The 25,190-nt window shown below is 39.7% G+C and overlaps 1 protein-coding gene across 15 annotated transcripts in view; it reads right to left on the reverse strand.

Moving 5' to 3' along the window:
* The window catches only part of CELF1 (CUGBP Elav-like family member 1), an 83,972-nt gene extending 63,417 nt beyond the window's left edge, over positions 1 to 20,555 (reverse strand). For 11 of the 15 annotated variants that reach the window (XM_081279550.1, XM_081279552.1, XM_081279549.1 and 8 more), the window contains exon 1: positions 20,373 to 20,509. The gene's annotated coding sequence lies outside the window, so the exon portion shown is untranslated. Of the gene's footprint in view, positions 1 to 14,308; positions 14,385 to 20,372 lie in introns of all 15 variants that reach the window. The other 4 variants (XM_081279553.1, XM_081279557.1, XM_081279555.1 and 1 more) reach the window with 3 other exon arrangements.
* Positions 20,556 to 25,190: the final 4,635 nt, after the last annotated feature.

Raw genomic sequence — 25,190 nt, forward strand, 5'->3', positions numbered from 1 at the left:
AAAGGTAAGACAGGCAACCAGCATTGAAAGAGTCCACAAGATGTTGTATCTGGTTTGGTGACATTTACTCACCTAAGCTTTCCTGTTATGTGCCCATAAGGATTTGTTTTTGTTTCTTAACCCCACCTGTAACCTAAATTAGTTCAATAAAGAGGGTCTGCAAGCTTTTTTTTTTTTTTTTTTTTTTGTGATGGGGATCAAACGCAGGGCCTTGTGCACGCAAAGCACTGTATCAACAGAACTATAGCCCCAGCCCTGCAAGCTTTCTTTTAATTGCACTTATAATGTACCCAGAAGCTATTAAATAGAAACAGTATAAAATAAGAACAATGACTATGTAACAAACATGGTGTCTTTCCATGATTATTTCTCATAAACTTTTAAAGGGAAGTGGGAAACAAAGCCCAGAGGATAGTTTTGCTACATTAGTTTAATATCAGACAGCCTAGAGGCAAAAAGGAAAGACTTATACCACAGGACACAAGAGGATGCAAATTCCTAGGTGCTTTATTCATTTTTACTACTAGTTTACAATTTCCTTGATTTTATTTGGAAAAGCGTGTCTTGGTCCAAAAAAGCAAAAAAGACCAGACTGCCAGCAGTATCAGGTTCTCTTCTTCTTTTGAGCTACAGAAAACAGCCAAAATCAGAATTGTCTAGGAGCCTTCTTTGTTCAAGCAATATACAATCTGTTTCAAGATCACAGAGCTTCACAAAGCTTAATCTTTACCAACATTATGTATTTCAATGGAAGTCTGCTTACATTAAAAAACAAAACAAAACAACAACAAAAAAAAAACCCTCCTTGTCAATGACAGAGGGATGGGGGTTGTGGCTCAGTGGTAGAGCACTTGCCTAGCACGTGCACAGCCCTGGGTTCGATTCTTAGCACCACATAAAAATAAAGGTATTGTGTCCAACACTACAATTAAAAAATAAATAAATATTTTTTTTTTTTTAAAAGACAATGACATAGGGTTGGGGTTGTGGCTCAGTGGTAGAGTGCTCACCTAGCAAGTGCACAGACTGGGTTCGATCCTCAGAACCACATAAAAAAATTTTTCTAAAACTTTAAAAATAAATATAAAGGTACTGTGTCCATCTACAACTTAAAGAAAAAAAAAAGATAATGACAAACAAATTCACAGAATTTTGATTTTAGGTTTTCTTCCTATTCCTAGTCCTTAATACAAAACTCAAAATACCACTGGACCAGATAGAATATTCAACAAATACTTACTAAGTATCTACTTTATGCAAGGCCCCAAGATGGGTAAACAGTATGGATTATAAAATGTCCTCTGTGTACGGCATTCACATCAATACCATACACTCATATGAAGGCATATATTGTTTACATACATACATACATGAAATCACAATTTGATCTCTAATATCAAATAACAACTTCTATAATTTTTCTACCTTACAAACATTCTACCTGGTTGTATACAAATCCACATTTCAAAGCTAGCTCTTGACTCTTTTTAATTCCTGCTCATTAATTCAACAGGGAAATTTTACATTTCTCTGAATTAAAGTCTTTCAGCTTGACAAAAACCAAATGATCACAGGAAGAAAAACAATCAAATTAGAAGCACTAAACTGTCTTTCTTGGTGCTTGCCTCTCTCCCTCATTAACATTTCTCAAAGAGGAATAATACCACTGTGATGCTCCTGTTACACATCATTCATGAAGTTACCAACTGAGCCAGACCAGACAGACTCCATCAACTGGGCACACAGCCACTCACCATTACCCTTTGTTTAAAGTCTCAACTGCCATTCAACCCACATTATTGTGTTCCACTCAAGCCCATAAACATTTTTTTAAGAGGAAACAATCAGGAAACTAAAAACAAATGTGTTGCTTAACTAGAAATGAAGAAAAGACCAAATTCATATGCCTCACAAACAAAAATTCTTTTAAAGTGATGGCTCATTTAAGTTTTCTATCTGAAAGAGCAGTATTATTTTATCAGTCTTATCTGCCAAAAAAAGAAAGAAAAGGCCAGGCGAGGTGAGGCATGCCTATAATCCCAGTAGCTAAGGAGGCTGAGGCAGGAAGATCACAAGTTCAAAGCCAGCCTCAGCAACTTAGTAAGGCCCTATCTCTTAATAAAATATTTTTTTTAAATGGCTAGGGATGTGGCTCAGTGGTAAAGTGCCCCTAGGTTGAATCCCTGGTACAAAAAGAAAAAAACTGGGGCTGTAGCTCAGTAGCAGAGCGCTTGCCTAGCATGTATGAGACACTGGGTTAGATCCTCAGTATCACATAAAATAAACAAATAAAGGTATTCTGTCCATCTACAACTACAAAAACAAAATTAAAAAGAAAACTAGTTATAAACAAATAATCATTAAAATCTGTTTTATTAAGAAAAAGAAAGAAAACTCAAAATATTGATTTGACAAAGCACCAAAGAAAAGAACTCTGTACAGCAAAAGCAACAACACAAGAAAATATCTACACTACTGAAGCCAAGATCCCCAGCATCCTTTTGCCTGGCAATAAGGAGACTGTGAGAGGAAAGGGGGCTCCCGTCCAAAGAACCATGATCTCTGACATCACTATTCTAAACTCAAATGAATTTAAGAAGGGTTATGCAGAGCTCTGTACTAAATCTTATTTAAAGGTCTTTTGGATTTAAATAACAAAAACCTCCTTCAAACTAGCTTAAGCAAAAACAGAAATTAATTAAAAGGATGTTAGAGCACACCATCTAAATTTGTGTCCTGAGTTCTATGAATTCAGGTGACCTGTTTGTTCCCCAAAGATTTGACTCTCAGTTCCAATATCAAATTCCTAGAAGAATCTGATTTGCCTAGCCTGCATTGAGGTGCCCACTCCAGGTCCAGTAAGATGTTAAAAAGTGGGGAAAAGGTGCTGGGGTTGTTGCTCAGTGGTAGAGTGCTTGCCTAGCATGTGTGAAGCACTGGGTTCTCAATCCTCAGCACCACATAAAAATACATAAACAATGGGCTGGGGATGTGGCTCAAGCGGTAGCGCGCTCGCCTGGCATGCGTGCGACCCGGGTTCGATCCTCAGCACCACATACCAACAAAGATGTTGTGTCCGCCGAGAACTAAAAAATAAATATTAAAAAAATCCTCTCTCTCTCTCTCCCTCTATCACTCTCTCTTTAAAAAAAAAATACATAAACAAAAATAAAGATATTGTGTCCATGTATAACTAAAAAATATTTTTAAAAAATAAAAAAATAATGGTCCACTGACAACTAAAACAAAACTTAAAAAAAAAAAGTGGGGGTAAGGTCACAGTATAATGGGGGTAGGGACTATGCCTATCTCCCCCAAAAAGATACACAATACACTAAGCAACAAGGCTATTTCCATCCTCAAAAAGCTGGAAATCTCACTGAAAAAAACAAAGAGAGATATTATTAATAAAATACTAAGTCCTATAAATTGTAATGGAATTAATGAACAGAAAAGCTGAGTGGGGCATGGGAGCATAGGCCTGTAATCCCAAGACTTGGGAGGCTGAAGCTGAAGGATCACAAGTTTGACACCAGCCTGGGCAACTGAGTGAGAACTTGTCTCAGAATAAAAAATAAACTGGGCACAGCAGCACAGGCCTGTAATCTCAGTGGCTCAAGAGACTGAGACAGAAGGATCGAGAGAGTTCGAGCCAGCCTCAGCAACAGCAAGGTACTAAGTAACTCAGTGAGATGCTCTCTCTAAATAAAAATACAAAATAGGGATGGGGATGTGGCTCGGTAAATAAATAAATAAATAAATAGGATTGGGGATATAGTTCAATGGTACAGTGTCCCTTGGTTCAATCCCCCCCCCAAAAGAAAAAAATTAGCTATGACAAATAGGAATTGAACCATGAGCAGAGAGGGGCTAAAGAACATTCCTAAAACACAAAATGTTAATGCTTGCTCCTTTTGTTCTTAGCCATCTGAGAAATATGAACCTAAGGAATATACTCTTTTACCACAATCAGCTTCCACCTTAAATACCCATGCTGAAAGTCTGCCATAATGCTTAAAATGACTATGTGGCTACAAAACAGTCCTACTTCATCATGCAGAAATCACCAGCTAGCAAACAAATATCAAATAGTTATAAGCATCAAGTTGTCACCACCACTCTGACTTCCTTTCTCTCCCTGGCCCCCACAGAACTCTTACTCAGACAGCACTCAGAATCAGGCAAGTACCCAATAAATGGCAAAGGTTTCTCACTAGTAATACCCCATCCAACCTAGCATGGTAAGTCAGCAGCAGCATCACCCTAGGACAGAAAGAAATACTATACTACATGCCTGCACTGTGGGAGAAGGGCACTGGTGCAGAAAAAAAGACTGTTTCCCACACACAAAAGTTGCAAACACAAATAAAACTGGGGAAAGCCTACAGTAAATTATCTGTACAAAATATAAACTAGCAAAAACTTAACAGATGTCCAAATAATATTGGGTCAAAACAAAGTCTACTCACATTATTACCAAATATTACACATTCCCACAGTCTCTGCAAGAACTTGCATCAATCTAGCAGGTAAAAGAACAGAAAAAAAAATGGTGACAGTTTCTCATTTAGCAATCTTTTGCTGAAGAATAGCAATGTTTAGATGTAAATCTGAACTACTGACCTTTCAATCCCTTATACCAAAAAAAAAAAAAAAAAACCTAACAATAAAATTAAAAAAAAAAAAAATACAAAAAGGACTGGGTTCAATGGTTCAGTGTCCCTTGGTTCGATCCCCAGACCAACCAAAAAAAAAAAAAAATTAGCTATGACAAATAGGAATTGAACCATGAGCAGAGAGGGGCTGAAGAACATTCCTAAACACAAAATGTAATGCTTGTAAATCTAAACTACTGACCTTTCAAAATTAAAAAATATAACACTACAAAATTAAACAGATTTGAAACCAAAAAGTTTCTTTTTGTACAACCTCCAAACTAAAGTCATTTCCCCTCAAAAATAAAGTTTCAATGGAATGTTAATTTGGGAGGGTAAGTAAAAATTACTCAACCCCATTTCATCAAAGGTGAATATAGCTATCACAAAGTTAGTGAACAGATCTTTCTAAAGCCACACTCTTGTACCTATGAACACATCACAAAGATGGCACATTCAAACCAATTAAGTGAAATCCCTCCAGTATCTCAATGCAACCACTAAACTAGAACTCACCATTCTACTTCACATTTGCTGACATATTTAAAACAATTTTTTTTAGTTGTCAAAAGACCTTTATTTATTTATTTATATGTGGTGCTGAGAATCGAACCCAGTAACTCACGCATACCAGGCAAGTACGCTACCACTGAGCCACAACCACAGCCCAGCTACCATTTTTTTAAAGTGGAGGCAAAGAAAAATCAACGTATTAAAGATGTTTTGAAAAATCAGTCCATTTCTAATAAGGCAGGGAGACAAGGTTGGTCAATTCAGTGTCACACAGAACTTCATAAAGCTCTAAGAGTTAAAATGCTTTAAATAATTTAGGATACTGAAATATACTCAGCCTCCTTTAATTAGGCTTTCTTATGCCTTGAAGGGGAAAAAAAGGTACAATTTTTTAAAAAATGTTTTTTTAGCTGTAGATGAACACACTGTATCTTTATTTATTTTTATGTGGTGTGAGGATCGAACCCAGTGCCTCACACATGCGAGGTAAGTGCTTTACCACTGAGCTCTAGCCCCAGCCCACAATTTTTTTTTTTAATTTTTACTATTTATTTTTTAGTTTTGGGCAGACACAACATCTTTGTTTGTATGTGGTGCTGAGGATCGAACCCGGGCCGCACGCATGCCAGGTGAGCAAGCTACCGCTTGAGCCATATCCCCAGCCCCCACAATTTTTTTAAATATTTATTTTTTAGTTTTTTAGGTGGACACAATATCTTTATTTTTATGGGGTGTTGAGGATCGAACCCAGCGCCCCGTGCATGCCAGGCAAGCGTGCTACCGCTTGAGCCACATCCCCAGCCCCCACGATTTTAATACAACTTTTCATTCATGAGATTCATGGTTTCTGTATAAAAATTAGAAAATAAATATGAAGGGGAAAAAAAATCACCCATAACCTACTTCTCAGAGAAAATTTTAGAAGTTCCTTAGAGTTGGGCATGGTAGTTTATGCCTATAATCCCAGCAAGGCAGGAGGTTCTCAAGTGAGGACAGCCTTGGCAATCTGGCACTGTGCGTACATACATAAATAAATAAGGCTGGGGATACAGCTGAACGGTAAAGCACGAAAGTTCAACCCCCAGTACTGCAAGGGGCGGGGGAAGTTCCTTAGCAGAAAGAATATGGAAAGTCATGGGCTGGGGTTGTGGCTCAGTGGTAGAGCACTTGCCTAGCATGCATGAGGCACTGGGTTCAGTTCCCTGCACCACATACAAATAAATAAAATAAAGGTCCATCAATAACTAAAAAGTATTAAAAAAGAATATGGAAAGTCAAAATGGCATGTCTACTGGACATAAAACGTAACTAAAACTGTTTACGAGTCTGGAACTCACTTAAGTTTAAAATAAATATAAACACACAGCTTCCACAGCATATAACTACAGAATACTCCAGAACAGTACTGCTAGTTAATTCCATATGAAAATTTTTAGTTTAAGGAGATTCTAATAGCTAATTTTATTTTTTATTGATTTTATTTTTTTTAAATACACAACAACAGTAGAATGCCTTACAATCCTTATTACACATACATAGCACAATTTTTTGTATCTCTGTATATAAAGTATGTTCACGTCAACTTATGCCATCATATATGTACTTTTTTTGCATTACAATTCTTTTTTTTTTTAAGAGAGAGTGAGAGAGGAGAGAGAGTGAGAGAGAGAGAGAGAGAATTTTTAATATTTATTTTTTAGTTCTCGGCGGACACAACATCTTTGTTGGTATGTGGTGCTGAGGATCGAACCCGGGCCGCACGCATGCCAGGCGAGCGCGCTACCGCTTGAGCCACATCCCCAGCCCCACATTACAATTCTTAATACACATATATTCCACAATTTTTCATATCTCTGATTGTATATAAGATATGTTGACACTCAATTCAAGTCTTCATACATGTACTCTGTATAAGGATCACATTCCACCATCCTTGCTAATCCCCTTCCCCCTCCTTTTCCCTCCCACCCCTCTTCCCCATCTAGAATTAATCTAATCCTCCCATGCGCTCCCTCCTTACCCCACTATGAGTCACCGCCCTTATATCAGAGAAAACATTTGGCGCTAATTTTATGACAAGAACAAAGTTACAATCACAAGGATCTCATTAAGAAAACTGTATTTAGGGGGCTGGGGATGTGGCTTAAGTGGTAGCACGCTCGCCTAGCATGCCTGAGGCACTGGGTTAGATTCTCAGCACCACATAAAAATAAAGATGTTGCGTCCACCTAAAACTAAAAACTAAATATTAAAAAAAAGAAAACCGTCTTTAGGGGCCACAGTTGTGGCTCAGTGGGCTGAGCGCTTGCCTAGCATGCATGAGGCACTGAGTTCGATCCCCAGCACCACATAAAAAAATATGCAAATAAATTGGTATTGTGTCCATCTACAACTAAAAAAAAAGAAAAGAAAAGAAAACTGTCTTTAGTCTAGTGCAGTGGTGCACATCTGTAATCCTAGCAATTCAGGAGGCTGAGGCAGGAGGAGTTTGTAAGTTCAAAGCCAGCCTCAACAACTTAGCAAGGCCCTAAGCAACTTAGCGAGACCCTGCCTCAAAAAATTAAAAACGGGCTGGAGGGCTGGGGCTGTAGCTCAGTGGCAGAGCACTTGACTCACATGTGTAAAACACTGGGTTCGATCCTCAGTGTCACATAAAAATAAACAAAATAAAGGCATTCTGTCCATCTACAACTACAATTTTTTTTTAAAAAAGCAGGGGTGGGGGGGGGCTGGAGTTGTGGCTCAGCAGTAGAGCGCTCACCTAGCACGTGAGAGGCCCTGGGTTCGATCCTCAGCACCACATAAAAATAAATAAATAAATAATAAAGAGATTATGTTCAACTACAACTAAAAAATAAATAAATGAAAATAAATAAAAACAAAAAGCAGGGGTCAGGGGTTAGGGATGTGGCTCTGTAGTTAAGTGTCAACCCCAGGTACATAAAAAAGAAAAAACTGTCCTTAGTAAACTACACAACTCAGATAAACATTCTTTTTTTTTTTTTAATTTTTTTTTTTTAGTTATCGGCCGACACAACATCTTTGTTTGTATGTGGTGCTGAGGATCCAACCCAGGCCGCACACATGCCAGGCGAGCGCGCTACCACTTGAGCCACATCCCCAGCCCAGATAAACATTCTTGATACAGCACATGCCTGTAATCTCAGATACTCAGGAAGCCTAGGCAGAAGGATCACAAATTCAAGGTCAGCCTGGGAAACTTAATGAGAGCCTGTCTCAAAACAAAAAGGATTGGATTGGAAATACAGCTCCATGGTAGAGTGCCCCTGGGTTCAAATCTTTATACTGAGGGAAAATAAATATTGATAAAATATAGTTTACAAAACAAATAAATTTAAATAAACAAATTAAAAATTTCATTTATATTTTAACTCTAAATGTTAGCGTCCCCCTTTCCCTAATTCTGGTCACCTAATTAAACTGAGACCTAGTCTCAAAATAAAAAATAAAAAAGAACAAACATAGTGGTACACACCTGTAGTCCCAACAATTTAGGAGGCTGAGACAGGAAGATTTCAAGTTTGAGACCAGCCTCTATTAGAAACCCTATTTATTCATTTGTTTGTTTGTTTAAACACAGAAGCTTATTTAGTAGACTCTCACATGAAAAAAAGACACAATGATGATGAATCTAGAAAACCATATTATCAAGTATTCCACAAAGAACAATGAGATAAAAGATTCTATGGGGAAGGCTGGGGTTGTAGATCAGTGGTAGAGCACTTGCCTAGCATGTGTGAGGCACTAGGCTCAATCCTCAGCACTGCATAAAAATAAATAAAAAAGTAATGTGTCTATCCACAATTTAATTTAAAAAATTTAAAAAGATTCTATGGGGAAGAATAACTTGTTTAGCTAAATATTTCAGATGAATGTACTGGACTTCAAGAAACAAGTATCCTTTATACATACATATATATATATACACACACACACACACACACACACACACACACACACACACATACACGCAAAACAAAATACACCCAAGAGGACCAGGCGAGTTGGGGATAGTGATTCACACCTGTGAACCCAGAGACTCAGGAGGCTAAGACAGAAGGATCAACTTAGTGAGGCTTTAAACCATTTAGCTCTGTCTCAAAAAAAAAAAAAAAAAAAGGTCAGGGATGTGGTGAAGTGGTGAAGTGCTCACAGGTTCAGTCCCAGGCACCAAAAAAAGACAGGGAACCAGACAACGTGGTGCATGTCTTTGATCCCCGTTGCTCAGGAGGCTGAGGCAGAAGGATCCCCAATTCAAGGTCAGCCTGGGAAATTTAGAAAGACCCTGTCTCAAAAAATAAAAAGGTTGGGGCTGGGGATGTGGCTCAAGCGGTAGCGCGCTCGCCTCGCATGCGTGCGGCCCGGGTTCGATCCTCAGCACCACATACCAACAAAGATGTTGTGTCTGCCGAGAACTAAAAAATAAATATTAAAAATTCTCTCTCTCTCTCTCTCTCACTCTCTCTCCTCTCTCACTCTCTCTTTAAAAAAATAAAAATAAAAAATAAAATAAAAAGGTCTGGAGACATAGCTCAAGGGGCCAGTAACTCTGGGTTTAATCCACACATACACAACACCCAAAAGGGAAATTTTACTTCCTCTATATGGCACTGCTAGGCTTTTTACATGTTATTTATTTTACCTGGTTGACCACATTACTGACATATGAGGTAAGCAGTATGTCTACTGTAACTGATGGAAAAAGAAAATAGCAGTACCAACACTGTGCCTAGCATAAATTACCTCCAATTAATTCTCCCATTACCATGTCAGATAAGCATCTCCACTTTAAAGAGAAGAAAACAGACCCAGAAATGTTAAGGTCCCATTGGTAATACAATCATTAAATCTAATATGCTAACCTTCCTCAGATGTTTATAAACCCCATTCAAGTCATATCTTTTTTTTTAAGTACTGAGGATTGAACACAAGGTCACTTAACCCCTGAGCCACATCCCCAGCCCTTTTTATATTTTATTTAGAGACTGTCTCAGTAAATTACTAAGGCCTCACAAAATTGGTGAGGCTGGCTCTGAATTTGTGATCCTCCTGCTTCAGCCTCCAGAACCATTGGGAATTACAGGCATGTGCCACTGTGCCCAGCTAATTCCCTAGATTTTTTTTTTTAAGATGTTGACAGACCTTTATTTTATTCATTTATTTATATGTGGTGCTGAGAATCAAACCCAGTGCCTCACACTTGCAAGGCAAATGCTCTACAACTGAGCCACAATCCCAGCTGATAATTCCCCATATTTTTAATAAAAATTTTCTTGTTTCTACTTGACTTGCCTTTTGACCATGTCAAGTATACCTCAGCACTTGTAGCAAAAATACATACATAAATTTATGATTATATTAATAGCAGTCAACTTTGGGATGTTAGAAATTTCACTCCCAGAAAGTCTACAAAGTCAGCTCAGGAGGCTGAGGCAAGAGGATCATGAGTTCAAAGCCAGCTTTAGCAAAAGTGAGGCGTTAAAAACAACTCAGTGAAATCCTGTCTCTGAATTAAATACAAAACAGGGCTCAGGATATGGATCAGTGCGAGTGGCCCTGAGTTCAATTCCCGGTACACGCCCCCCCCCAAAAAAAAAGAAAGGCTACAAAGTTAATCTCTAGTCAAAATTAAACTTGTGAAATACCTGAACTTCCATGATACATTCTAACTATTACCAAAAATAATCAGGCATAAAAGAATAGTTTTTAACCAAAGGCTATTTGAGAAAAGGGTATTATGTTCTCCTGACACTAAAATAAAGACTTATGTGTTAAGTACTATAAGGGCTGTAATACCTGTATGGGACTAAAAGGTCAATGAAATTAAACTTCCAAGACCTGAGGTTTAATATTAAACTCCCACTATTACTACAGAGGAGGAAACTGGAAGGGGAATCTAGATCCAAAAAGCATAAACAATTAAGCAGACCAAAACCAGCAGTAAGTCTTATTTTAGCCTTGCATGGTGGTGCATGCCTGTAATCCTAGTGGCTCAGGAGGCTGAGGCAGGGGGATCTCTAGTTCAAGGCCAGCCTCCACAATTTAGTAAGGCCCTAAACAACTCAGTCTCTAAATAAAACATAAAAAGGGCTGGGGGTCTGCAGTTGTGGCTCAGTGCTTGCCCAGCATATGTGAGGCACTGGGTTCAATCCTCAGCACCATTTTTAAATAAATAAATAACAAGGTTATCATGTCCTTCTACAAAATATTAAACAAACAAAAAAAGGGGCTGCGGATGTGACTCGTGGTTGCGTGCTTCTCAGTGGTTAAGTGCCCCTGTGTTCAATCCCTGGTACCAAAAAAAAAAAGAGAGAGAGAGTTTTTTTTTAAATTATGGTGATGCACTCTTGTAATTCCAGCTACTCAGAGACTGAGGCAAGAGGATCTACAAAGTTCAAGGCCAGATTGGGTAACTTAGTAAGATCCTCAAAATAAAAATTAGAAGAAAAGGATCTGGGGTTGCGACTCAGTGGTAGAGCCCTTGCCTAGCATGTGAGGCACTGGGTTCGATTCTTAGCACTGCATATAAATAAATGAACAAAATAAAGGCCCATCAACATAAAAAAAAATAGAAAAGATGTTGGGTGCAGTGACACATGCCTATTGGGAAGCTAAGACAGGAGGATATCTGGTTTGAGGCTAGCCTCAGCAATTTAGTTAAGACCCTCAGCAATTTAGGGAGACCCTGTCTCAAAATAAAAAATAAAAAAGAACTGGGAAAGCAGCTCAATGGTAGAGCAACCTTGGATCCAATCCCTAATAGAAAAATAAATAAAATTTTTTAAAAAGAATTTTTTTAAATTTGTTACAAATAAAAAGGACTGAGGATGTAGTTCAGTGATAGAATGCTCCTGGATTCAGTCCCCAATACCACCCAAAAATAAAACAAAGTCTTTTACATAACTGGAGGATACTCTGAACAGCTTTGTTCATACTACAACAAACAGAAGCTTATGACTATCTTCAAAATGCTCTTAACTTATAAGTATTATTAATTCTAACTAGACCATTAATGTCAAGGTTCTGTAAATATATCTGCACATAATACGGAATACCTGAGATCAGTCCACCCCTCCTACAAAATCCATTCATATGAGGTTGAGGCTATAGTTTCATGGTAGAGAGCTTGCTTAGCATAGGCCCTGAGTTCAATCCCTAGAACCAAAAAATAAAATAAAATCCATTCACACAGCTATAAAACAAAGGCAGAAACTTGCTAATTCTTGTTCTCTTGATACTTTTTGAAAACACTACACAGTCAAAGATTGGCAATTATCATTGAAATAGAAATTAGAAAGTATGCTATAAACTATTATTTGGGTTACTGTTATGTACTTCTACACAGACACACTTGAATCTTCAGATTTGAATATGTCAGTGGACATTCCTCTGGGATTGGCAATCCATACGAAAACAATTAATTCTGATCAACTCAATAATTTTTATAAAATCTACAAAAGAAAGCAAGATAGCAAAATAAAAAAACTCCCTGACCTCAAGAAGCAATACAGTCATAAAAAGGAATGTGCCTAGATGCATGCTACAACATACACAGGCCTTCGAAAAACGTAATAATGAAACAGGCCAAACACAACAAGGACAAATATGCATGATTCTAGTTACATGAAATATTTAGAAAAGGCAAATTCATAGAGAAGAAAATAAATTTCAGGTTACCACAGGCTGGTGTAAGAGAAAGACGGTGAGCTGTGCAATGGTTTCAGAGTTTCTGTTTATGGCGGTAATTTCAAAATTGAATTTAATTAATGTCACTGAATTGTACATTTCAAATGATCAAGATGAACTAAATGTAACACATAAAACCCTGAAAAGAAAATCAAAAAGAAAAACTTCATGACCCTGGATTTGGTAATGCTGTTATGGATATGACTCCAAAAACACAGACAACAAAAGCAAAAATGAACAATGGGACTACATTAAATTTTAAAACCTTGCCAGGTGTGGTGGCACAAGCCTATAATCCCCCCAATTCAAGAAGCTGAGGTAGGAGGATCCCAAGTTCCAGGCCAGCCTCAGCAAATCAGTGAGGCCCTAAGCAACTCAGCCAGACCCTGTCTCTAAATAAAAAATAAAAAAGGTTGGGGGATGTGGCTTAGTGGTTAAGTGCCCCTGGATTAAACCCTAGGGACCAAAAAACAGAACAAAACTTAAAAACCTATGTGTATCAAAAGATAAACCAACAGATGAAAAGGCAACTGAAAGAAGGGGGAAAAGGGCTGGGATTGTGGCTCAGTGGTAAAGCGCTTGCCTGGCACATGTGAGGCTCTGGGTTCAATCCTCGGCACCATATAAAAACAACATAAAGGTCATTGTGTACACCTACAACTGAAATAAATATTAAAAAAAAAAAAAAGAATGGGGGAAAACAGCCTCCTTTGCAAATCTATAATCCCAAGGGCTCACGAGGCTGAGGCAGTAAGGTAGCAAGTTGAAAGCCAGCCTCAGCAATGAGAGAGGTACTAAGCAACTCCGTGAGACCCCATCTCTAAAAATATACAAAATGGGGCTGCGGATTTGGCTCAGTGATTGAGTGCCCCTGAGTTCACCCCCATCCCCTAAAATGGGGAAAAAGCCAGCAGTAGCTACAAGCCTGTAATCCCAGTGGCTCGGATCAGATAGGGAGGCTGAGGCAGAAGGTTCACAAGGTCAAAGCCAACCTCAGCAATTAATCAATCAATCAAGCAATCAATCAATCAATAAAGCAAGGCACTAAGCAACTCAGTGAAACCCTATCTCTAAATAAAATACAAAATAGAGCTGGGGATGTCGCTCAGAGGTCCAGTGCCCCTGAGTTCAATCCCTGGTACCAAAAATAAAGAATGGGGGGAAAAAATCTGTAAGTTATATAACCATAAGGGGTTAATATAATACTCAGAAAATAAGAATTCCTGAAACTCAACAATAAAAAAAAAACACCCGTGTGGTGATGGGGACCAAACCCAGGACTTTGCACGTGCTATGCAAGCACTCTATCACTGAACTTACTACATCCCCAGAGAAATAATACAATTTAAAAATGGGCAAAGGACTTGAACAGACATTTCTCTAAAGATGTCAAACAAAAGGGCTAGGGTGTGGCTCAATGGTAGAGTACTTGCCTAGAACGCATGAAGCACTGGGTTCGATCCTCAGCTCCACATAAAAATGAAATAAAGATATCGTGTCCTCTTCCAACTAAAATATAAATATTTTAAAAAAGATGTCAAACAAAAAGTTCAAATTCAATATCACTTATCTTCAGAGATGCAAATCAAAACCATAAGAGTGTCACATGCCTGTAATACAGTGACTCAGGAAGCTAACCCAGAGGACTGCAAATTCAAGGCCAGTCTCAGCAATTCTGCAAGACCCTCAACAACTCAGTAAGACCCTATCTCAAAATAAAAAATACAAAGGACTGGGGATGTAGCTCAGTGATAAAACCCCTCTGGGTTCAGTCCTCAGCACCAAAAACAAAAACCCACAGAGTAATTACCTCCCATTAGGATGGCTATCAAAACAAAATAAAGCCAGAAACATATGATGTAGAGGATATGGAGAATTAGGAAGCCCTGTGCAAGATAGTGGGATCATAAAATGCTATAGCTGCTATTGAGAACAGTATGAGAGTTCAAGTAGGATTACCTTATGACCCAGCAATCTCATTTTCTGGCATATACAAGTTGAACATCCCTAATCCAAATAGCCAAAATGATCAAACTCTGAACTTTATGAGTGCCAACATGTCACCACAAGTGGAAAATTTCACATTTAATTTGGTGTGATAAATCACAATCAAAATTCAGGCACACCTTATTTATAAAAATAATGTGTTTGGGCTGGGATATGGCTCAAACGGTAGTGCACACGCCTGGCATGCGTGGGGCACTGGGTTCGATCCTAAACATCACATAAAATTAAATAAAGACATTGTGTCCACCTAAAACTAAAATATTTTTAAAAATGTGTAAAATTATCTTCAGGCTGTGATAAGGTATATATGAAACATAAATGGACCCAGGAGACTGAGGCAGGAAGATCACAAGTTCAAGGCCAGCCTCAGCAAACTGGCAAGACCCTAAGTGACTTAGTGAGACCCTGACTCAAAATAAAAAGTAAAGAAAACTGACCTGGGGATGTGGCTCAGTGGTAAAGTGCCTCTGAGTTCAATCCCTAGTACCAAAAGAAAAAGAAAAAAAAACAAAACCTCATGTTTAGACTTACATCCCATCCCCAAGACATCTCATTATGTGTATGCAAATATCAATCCAAAGTCCAAATCACAAAACACTTTTCTGATCCCAAGCATTTACATAAGGAATATCGAACTGTAACCAAAAAGATGAAAAAACAAGAAGTCAGGTGTGGTGGCGCACACCAAGAACTCAAACAGAAGCCTATGTTCATAGCAGCACTGTTCATAATAGCCAAGAGGCAAAAACAACTCAAACTTCCATCAATGGATGCAGCAAATAAACAAAAAGTGATATATCCATATAATGGAGTCTCAAAAAGAAAAAAGTTCTGTCAAGTGCTACAATATGGATAAGCCTTGAGGATATCAAGCTATGTGAAATAAGTCAGTCACAAAAAGAAAAGCATTTTATGATTCCACTTATAAGGTATCTAAAGTACTCAAATTCATAGAAACAAAAAGAAAAGTGGTTACCAGGGACTGAAGGGCAAAGGAAAAGAGTTTTTTTCAAAGGGATATACAATTTCAGATCTACAAGATCTTTCCAGACTTCTGGAAATCTTTTTGCCAACAATGTGAATATATTTTTTTTAAAAATACATATATATTTTTTAGTTGTAGATGGACACAATATCTTTTGTTTTATTTATTTTTTAAATGTTTATTTTTTAGTTGTGTTGGACACAATATCTTTATTTAATTTCTTTATTTATATGTGGTGCTGAGGATCGAACCCAGGGACTTGCATGTGCTTAGGTGAGTGCTCTACCACTGAGCCACAACCCCAGCCTGTTTTATTTATTTTTATGTGATGCTGAGGATCAAACCCAGGGTCTCACACATGCTAGGCAAGTGCTCTACCATTGAGCCACAAACTTAGCCCGTGAATGTACTTTACTACCACACAACTGTACACTTTAAAATGATTAGGAAAGCTAGGTACAGTGGCCCATACCTATAATCACAGCAACTTGGGAGGCTGAGGTAGGAGAATCACAAGTTCAAAGCCAGTCTCAGCTACCTAGCAAGGCACTAAGCAACTTAGGAGACACTGTCTCATAGTAAAAAGGGCTGGGCATTTAGCTCAGTGGTTAAGTGCCCAATGTTCAATCCCCAGTATCAAATAATAAAATAAAGCACATCGTGCTCTTAAGCATTTTTATTCATAAATTAATTACAAATTAATAAATAAATCCCAAGTTGCTAAGATTACAGGCATACACACCACTCCCAGGAAATGGGTGAATTGTATCTCAAAAGTTTTGTGTGTGTGTGTGGGGGGGGGGGGGGTACTGGGGATAGAACTCAGGGCCTTGTGTGCATGGAAGGCAAGCACTCTACCAACTGAGCTACATCCCCAGCTGTTTGGGTTTTTTTCCAGTTGTAGTTGGACACAATTCCTTTATTTATTTTTATGTGGTGCTGAGGATCGAACCCAGCCCTCAATAAAACTCTTAAAAAAAAAAAAGTGCTTCACAAAATGCTATCATTCACTGGTTTAAAGAGAACAGAGCAATTTGTTATAAGTACCCAAAACCCTGCTTAGAGGAGCCTATGCTCCTGCTTCTTCCAGGTGACAGTTCTTCTCTTTCCACCACTATCATCTTTTAACTGCCTAGTTCCTATTTAGGTTCAGATTCACAGGAAAATAGTTAAAGAAGCTGCAGTGGCAGTCAAGGAAAGGGGAAAGGAATTCAGTACTTAGCTTTACATTTAGTAGCAGAGCCCAAATCTTTATTAAACACACACACACACACACACACACACACAACACATATACACAATAAGGTCTCTGCCACTTTCTTTTCCTCCTCTTGAAGCCCATCACACGTTTAAAAGGATTTCTCTGTTCCTGTGCTGCTTTACCCATCTACCTCATATGTGGATCTTTTTTTTTTTTTTTGATTCCCGGAGATTTAACCCTGGGGTGCTTTATCACTGAGCTACACACCCATCCCTTTTTAAATTTTGAGACAGGTCTTGCTGAAACCTTGCTAAATTGCTGAGGTTGACCTTAAAGCTGCAATCCTCCCGTCTCAACCCCTTAGGAGTCACTGGGATTACAGGCATGTGCGACCATGCCCAGGTATGGCATGGTTTGTTTTAGCAACCACTCAAAATGGAATTCTATATTTAATAGCTTCCACAGAGCAGGGCACAGTGGCACATGCCTGTAATTCCAGCGACTCAGGAGGCTGGGGCAGGAGGATCCCAAGTTCTGGGCCAGCCTCAGCAACTTAGTGAGACCCTGTCTCAAAATTTAAAAGGGGAGGAGCTGGGAATGTGGCTCAAGCGGTAGCGCTCGCCTAGCATGCATGCGGCCCGGGTTCAATCCCCAGCACCACATACAAACAAAGATGTTGTGTCCACTGAAAACTAAATAAATAAATAAATAAATATTAAAATTTTAAAAAAATTTTAAAGGGGAGATTCATGGCTGGGGATGTAGCTCAGTGGTAAAGTACCCTTGGGTTCAATCCCCAGAACCAAATTAAAAAATAAATAAATTTAATATCTATTATTAAATCTTAAAACATGCCAGATGTGGTAGCACACAACTGTAATCCCAAGGGCTCAGGAGGCTAAGGCAGGAGAATCATGAGTTCAAAGTCAGCCTCAGCAACTTAGCAAGGCCCTAAGCAACTCAGCGAGATCCTGTCCCTAAATAAATTATAAAAAGAACTGAGGATGTGACTCAATGGTTAAGTACCCCTGGGTTCACTTCCCACTACCTAAAAAAAAAAAAAATCGTAAAACCCACCATGAAACTCTGACTAAAGCCTACTTTGGTAAGTAACATATATATAGCATATAAAAAGGATGAACAAGATAAAAACCAAATATTAACAATCACCTCTGAGTAGTGGGACTATGGCTGAGTTTCCTTTTTGACTTATCTCTACTTTTTATAATGAATCTGTAACTTCTTAATATTTTTTTAGTTGTAGATGGACATAATACCTTTATTACTTTATCACTTTTATGTGGTGCTGAAGATGAAACCCAGTGCCTCATACATGCTAGGCAAGTGCTCTACCACTGAGACACAGCCCCAGCCCTGTAACTTCTGCAGTAAGAAAAAAATCATTCTGGCTCCCAATTTCACTGTCTGCCTATCATAACACAGATACTTTCACACCTTACTGCATGGAAGGGGAACTAGCACCATGTGAGACAGACACCATTTCCTTCATATTGCATATTAAAATAAACCAAATAGCTGACTAACATGGTTAGGGTAACTGACATAAGATTACAATTCATGTCTTCTAAATTTAAGCCCAGAGCCCTTTCCATTCCACCATATCTCAAAGGGCAATTTGCATTATTGCTCATGATACTTTAAAAAAAAAAAAGGCAAAACAAACCTCTGCTAAAAGACTGTTTTAAGAACATTTGCTATGTAACCTTGGGCAAGTAAGTCGCTTACTTCTGAAGCCCTCAATTTCCTCCTCTGAAAAGTGAAACGTTTGGAAAACATCTCTTAATAGTCCTCCTGCTAATGGATCGCAAATCTAGACCCTATCTTCAGAGAAGAAAACCCAAAGGGAAAAAATGAATGTTAAGAGAGAAGTGGAGGCCTATGTTCTGGGGCCAAGGACCATTCTTAATGGAAACAGGTGGTGGACAGTCATGAGGAAAGAACCACTAGGGGAACCATAAGCTTCCTGGTTAAAGCAACAGCTGAAAGCTCCAGATTTGCTTTACCAACAGCACTGCTTCTATCCTGGCTAAAAGTCATGATTAGAAATCCCACACTCCCTAAGTAAATCTAGAAAAATATAAAAATTACCTTGGGGAGAAAAATCACTACAGCAATAGTTAGTGCATGCTATTTTAACTCCGTGATTTTCAAAGTGAACTTTAATGTTAAAACGGAAAAAAAAAAACATTATTAATTCTATAAGAAGACCCCTTCATTCTCGTCAAGGATTTGCAGAGAACGTACTACACTTGTGAAAAGAGTACTACACTTGTGGAAAAGGTGAATGAATGCAATTAAATCCTCTCCAATTCACACAGAACCAAAGACGGTGAAAAGACCTTTAAAACGCGAAGTTCCTATAAAAGATTCATTGGGTATTTGTAACCTCTCAAACTACAGACATCATCAAGCATCTCATGCTCTCTCAAAAACTGTTAAACAGCCTTTTTACCCCACAGTAATAAACGTACAGCATCAACTCTGCTGACGAGAAAGCGATTCCATTTTGCTCAAACAGACTCCGATCAAAACCTCACCACCTTCCCCTCAACTATGGGAATGAACCCAAACCAATAAGAAGCTCCTTAGAGGATATGCAATGATCTCAGAGAATTAAAACATCCTGCCCGAAGGACCACAACCAAAACAGCACCGACTTGAAATCCAAAGCCAGGTCCCTGGCGAAGAAAGCGCTTTAATGTGCTCTCCACGTCCCCGGGTGCGAGTTTCCAGCTCGACTACTAGGCCATGACTGGGTGAGCACCTGATGTTGGGGGGAGGGCGAGCCAAGGCGCTAGCCGATCTGGGGCAAGGAACAGGGGGCTCTCGAGGCTCGGAGAAGGGCTACCCTCTAAGGGGAGGATCCTGGGGTGCCCCAGGGCAGGGGACAAGGAACACGTGGGGCGGAAGGGTCAAGGAAGGGGTGTGCGGGGCAAGCAGCCTGGATCCGGCAAGGCGGCTGGAAAAGAGGACGGGACTGCTCCTGGGCAAGGAACTAACCGCTGTGGGTTGGGAGGATGAAGGCAAAGGGCGCGGGGAGAGGTGTAAGGCCACGAGGAAGGCGGGTCTCTCTCGGCGCAGGGGCACGCGCCAGGCGAGCGCGGCGGGACCCGGGATGCCAGGGACCCCGACGCGCGGGAGATCACGGCCCTGCCTCCGGGGCGCGGGGAAAGAGGAGCGACCGCACCCGGAGGGCCCTGTGACCCGCCCCACGGCGCCTCCCTCCAGCCTCCGCTCCCTCCCTCCGTCCCGCGGCCCGTTATTCCCTAGCCCCCACACTCACCAGCGGCTGCACCTGAGCCTGCCGCTGCCTCAGCTGCTGCCTGCGCCTCCGCAGCCGCCGCCGCCGCCGCCTCGCTGCTGAGGCCGAGTCCCGGGGGAGCCTCCGCGTCCCGCCGCCGCTGTCGCTGCCGCCAGAGCAGAACACCCCAAAATGGCGGCACTTCCGGCACCTACCACCAGCGGGGAGGGCCGGGGAGGAGGGGGAGGACAGCGAGGGAGAACGTACCACCGCGGGCCGAGTGAAGCGCGGCTCAGGGGCGGGCCGAGCGTCGGCGCTGCAGCGCCCCCTCGGGCTGGGGAGTGGAGAAGCAGTCGCGCCGAACCCCCACCCCCACTTCCACCCCCCTTCGCCACCGCGGGCGGAGCCCTCAACCTAGGGAGCTGCAGGGTAGCATCTCTTTGTCTAGGAGCTCTACTGGAAGGTAGACCCAGGCTAGGAATATACAGTTCTGTCCTCTGTGCACCGCACCCGCAGGGCTTTGAATGACCCTGGTGGGCAAGCAGCGGTGCATACACGGAATGTACACTTAATAAAATATCCGATGAATGAATGAATGAATGAATGAATAGTGTTTGGCCAGAATTGGTCACAGGGCACGCCCTCCTTTTTGCACCACCGCACAAGCAACAGCATCCAGGCTTTCTTCCTTCTTTGTTGGCATGTAGAAAGTGTGTTGTAAGGTTTCAGACTTTGGTGAGTGCCTTCCAGCATGGTGATCAGCAGTGTGCACGCACAACCTGGCAAAATCCCTGAAACACCAGGAACTCATGGATTATGTTGATTGCCCAAGCTAACCTACTTTTCCCAGGAAAAAAAATAATAATAATAACTTTTTTAAAAAAAAAACCAGGTCTTTAAAGACCTCTTTCGGACTACCAAGCCTGAGGTAGAAGGATCTTGAGCTCAAAACCAGCCTCAGCAAGAGAGCAAGGCCCTAAGCAAGTTAGCCAGCCCCTGTCTCAAAATCCAAAATGAAAAGAGCTGGGGATATGGTTCAGTGGTTAAGCACCCCTGGATTCAATCCCAGGTATAAATAAAGACCTCCTTCGGAGTGCTGGGGTCTAAACGGAATGCAAACAGCAGTTTGTTGTTTATCCCTCAGCTTTTAGACTTAGTGAAATGCACACTGAGAAAGAAAACTTACTTTTGGTACTTTTGGGCTCCATCCATTTACAAATAACTCATGGGTTTGCAAATGATTTTTCTGTAACATAATCTGGCTTCCAGAGCAAGGAAGTTTTATACCCACAAATAATGATTACAGGGGCTGGGGATGTGGCTCAAGTGGTAGCTACACGCTCGCCTGGCATGTGTGAGGACCAGGTACAAACCTCAGCACCACATACAAACAAAGATGTGTCCGCCGAAAACTAAAAAAAATAAATATTAAAAAATTTTCTCTCTCTCTCAAAATAATAATAATAATAATAATAAAAATAATGATTACACCCTACTTACCACACACACACACACACACACACACCAAAACAAAACAACAACAACAAAAAGTGGGCTCCCAAGCAGAAACTTCAAGGGAGAAGCATCCTTTCCCCCTTTAAGGAACTGGTAGTATAGAATGGAACAATTAGCCCCCCACTTGCACATTATCATATTTCCTTGTGTTATAGTTTAATATAATTCATAGTGCCAATATATGATCGTATTCTTGTAAATAATCATATGTGTAATATACTGAAAACATTCTGTATTTATAGACCATTAAGTCTTACAGAATACCATCACAAACATGACTATGATTAATTATATATTTATCTCCCAGCTGTAGAAATGTCCAAGCCAAGAATCTGTCTTCTTTTGTGCTCCATAGAATTATCTAGATATTTGTGTGGCTTACTTCTTCAGGTCTTAAATGTCACATTCTTAGTCCAGCCTTTCCTTACCACTCTACTTAAAATCACACATATATGCATACACACAATTCCAATCCCCCTTTCTTATATTGTTTTTAATCAAAACACTAATCGCCATCTAGCATACCATAATTTTATTTACATATTTTATTTATTTGTTTTTTTTATAGCCTTCCCCCATTAGAAGATAAATTCTACAGAGATAGTGATTTCAACCATTTTTTTTAATATTTATTTATTTATTTATTGTTTAGTTTTCGGCGGACACAACATCTTTGTTTGTATGTGGTGCTGGAGGATCGAACCCGGGCCGCACGCATGCCAGGCGAGCGTGCTACCGCTTGAGCCACATCCCCAGCCCTCAACCATTTTATTTACTGCTGTATCCTCAGGGCATAGATAATGCCTAATCCATACTAGGTGCTTGATATTGTTGAATTAATAAACAGGCATATCTAGGTACTAGGTATGGAAAGAAAGAATGAATTGTTTAGACTTTAGAAGCATTTCTTTATTTATTTACCATCCATGAAGTAAATAAGGGCAGGCAGAACACCCATCTTGTCATTTTCTCTTATCTCCAGTGCTTTCCTGTGTCTGGCTCAATAGATATTTCTTGAAGGGCAACCAAAAACCTTTCCCTATGTTATCTGTCCCTTGACTAAGGAGTTCCTTTGCAGCAAAGGAGCTCCTTGAAGGGAACTAGTATCACTATTGTATCTAGTTACCAAGACAGGTCAAGGTGTATTAGCCCAAAGTTGGGGAGCAGAACAATAACATGAAGAGCACTAATGAGTCATAACTTCAAAGGGTTACAGCAGTATAAACAAAATACTCAGTCCAAATACCAAAAAAAAAAAAAAAAATCTACTGTAAGATTAAAAAGAGCACATAGCCAGGTGCAGGTGCAGTGGTGCAAGCCTGTAATCCCAGTGGCTTGGGAGGCTAAGACAGGAGGATCATGAGTTCAAATCTAGCCTCAGCAATGGTGAGGCGCTAAGCAACTCAGTGAGATCCTGTCTGTAAATAAAATACACAATAAGACCTGGGATGTAGAGATGTGGCTCAGTGGTTGAGTGCCCCTGAGTTCAATCCCTGGTACAAAAAAAAAAAAAAAAAAGAATTAGATTAAAATTTGTTTTGAAACATGGCCAGTGTGGCTAAGGGTTCAGGGAAACAAGCCTTCTCTAAGTATGAATGGAAGTAAAATTCAGATAATCTATCAGGATAAACTTAGAATTTTACATACATTTATAGGAATTTATCTTAAGGAAATAATCATGTAAGTGAAAAGATTGTTGTTGGCAGGGGGTTTACTAGGGATTGAACCCAGGGACATTTTACCACTGAGCCACATCCCCAACCTTTGTGTGTGTGTGTGTGTGTGTGTGTGAGAGAGACTCAGGGTCTTGCTAAATTGCTGAGGCTGGCTTTGAACTTGTGATCCTCCTGCCTCAGCCTCCCGAGTCTCTGGGATTACAGGTATGTGCCACCACACCTGGCTTGCGGAGATTGTTATTTAGACACAATTTAAATAGCATAAAATTTGATACCAAAGCAGATTGATAAAATAAATTATGGTGTATTCTTGACCTAGGACACTGTAATTTCAAATAATGACAAATAAAAATATTTAGTTATAGGAAAAGGTTTGTGATACAAGCAAAGTAAATAAAACAGGTGGTATTAATAGGTATACAAGGAGTATATATGTTGAAAGAGGAAAAAAACAGAAAGAATATATATTAGAAAAAGTGCAAAAATGTTCTATATCTTTGATATTAGGTTTTGTTAATCTGGTTTTCATTACTATAATAAAATATTCAAGGATGAATAACTTTATAAAAAAAAGAGGTTGGGTTGATGGTAGAGCTCACTAAAAGAGCTGGTGCATGCACAGTCCTGGGTTCAATTTCTAGCATCACCCTCCAAAGAGAAGTTGTTTTGGCTCACAGTTCTGGTCCAGGGTAGAGGGTCTACATCTGGTGGTGGCATTCTTGCTGACAAAGGCCTAAGGTTGCACAGGGTCTCACACAGCAAGAGACAGGAGGCATGCATTCTGGTCTCTCACCCTCTTCTTGGAAAGTAACTAGTATTCAATTATGGGGGTTCCACCCATGACCTTATTTAATACTAATCACTTCCAAAGGCCCCATTTCTAAACACCAAAATCAGATTATGTTTCCACCCTCTTAATACCTCACAGTGGGGATTAAATTTCAACACAAAAATCCTTGGGGAACACACCCAAGCCATATCCAAAGCACAGCATCAACCCTTTTAATTTTAGTAATTCTGATAGAGATGTAGCACCATTTTATTGTGGTTTAACTTTCTTTCCCTAATGGCCAATGGTTTTCATTACCTTTACATAGCTTATTGACCATGTGAACATTCTCTTTTGTGGATGCCTGCTCAAGCCTTTTTTCCATACACTCATCATCATTTTTACTGGCTGTCTTCCTTTTTTCAATGGTTTGTAGGAATTCTTTATGCATTTTGTTTTTTCCTTCGGGTTTTTTGGTTGTTGCTGTTTGTTTTGGTACTGAGGTTTGAACCAAGGATGCTTAACCACAGAGCTACCTCCCTAAATTGCTTAGGGCTTTGCTTAGATGCTGAGACTAGCCTTGAACTTGCAATCCTCCTGCCTCAGCCTTCTAAATTGCTGGGATTACTAGTGTTGCCACCACTTCTGGCTCTTTATGTATTTTGAAAACAAGTTCTGTGGGTGTGTTTGTATTACTTATATCTACTTCCTGTGTGTGGATTACCTTCTACTCTCTCTTGTTTTAATGGTTTATTTTGATGAACAAGGTTTTTAATTTTAACAAGGTCCCATTTATCAATCCTTATTTTTTTTAAAGAGAGAGAGAGAATTTTAATATTTATTTTTTAGTTCTCGGCGGACACAACATCTTTTGTTTGTATGTGGTTCTGAGGATCGAAC

Source organism: Spermophilus citellus (genome assembly GCF_964194105.1).
Source record: "Spermophilus citellus genome assembly, chromosome: 2".
In the NCBI taxonomy this organism is placed as follows: Eukaryota; Metazoa; Chordata; class Mammalia; order Rodentia; family Sciuridae; genus Spermophilus; species Spermophilus citellus.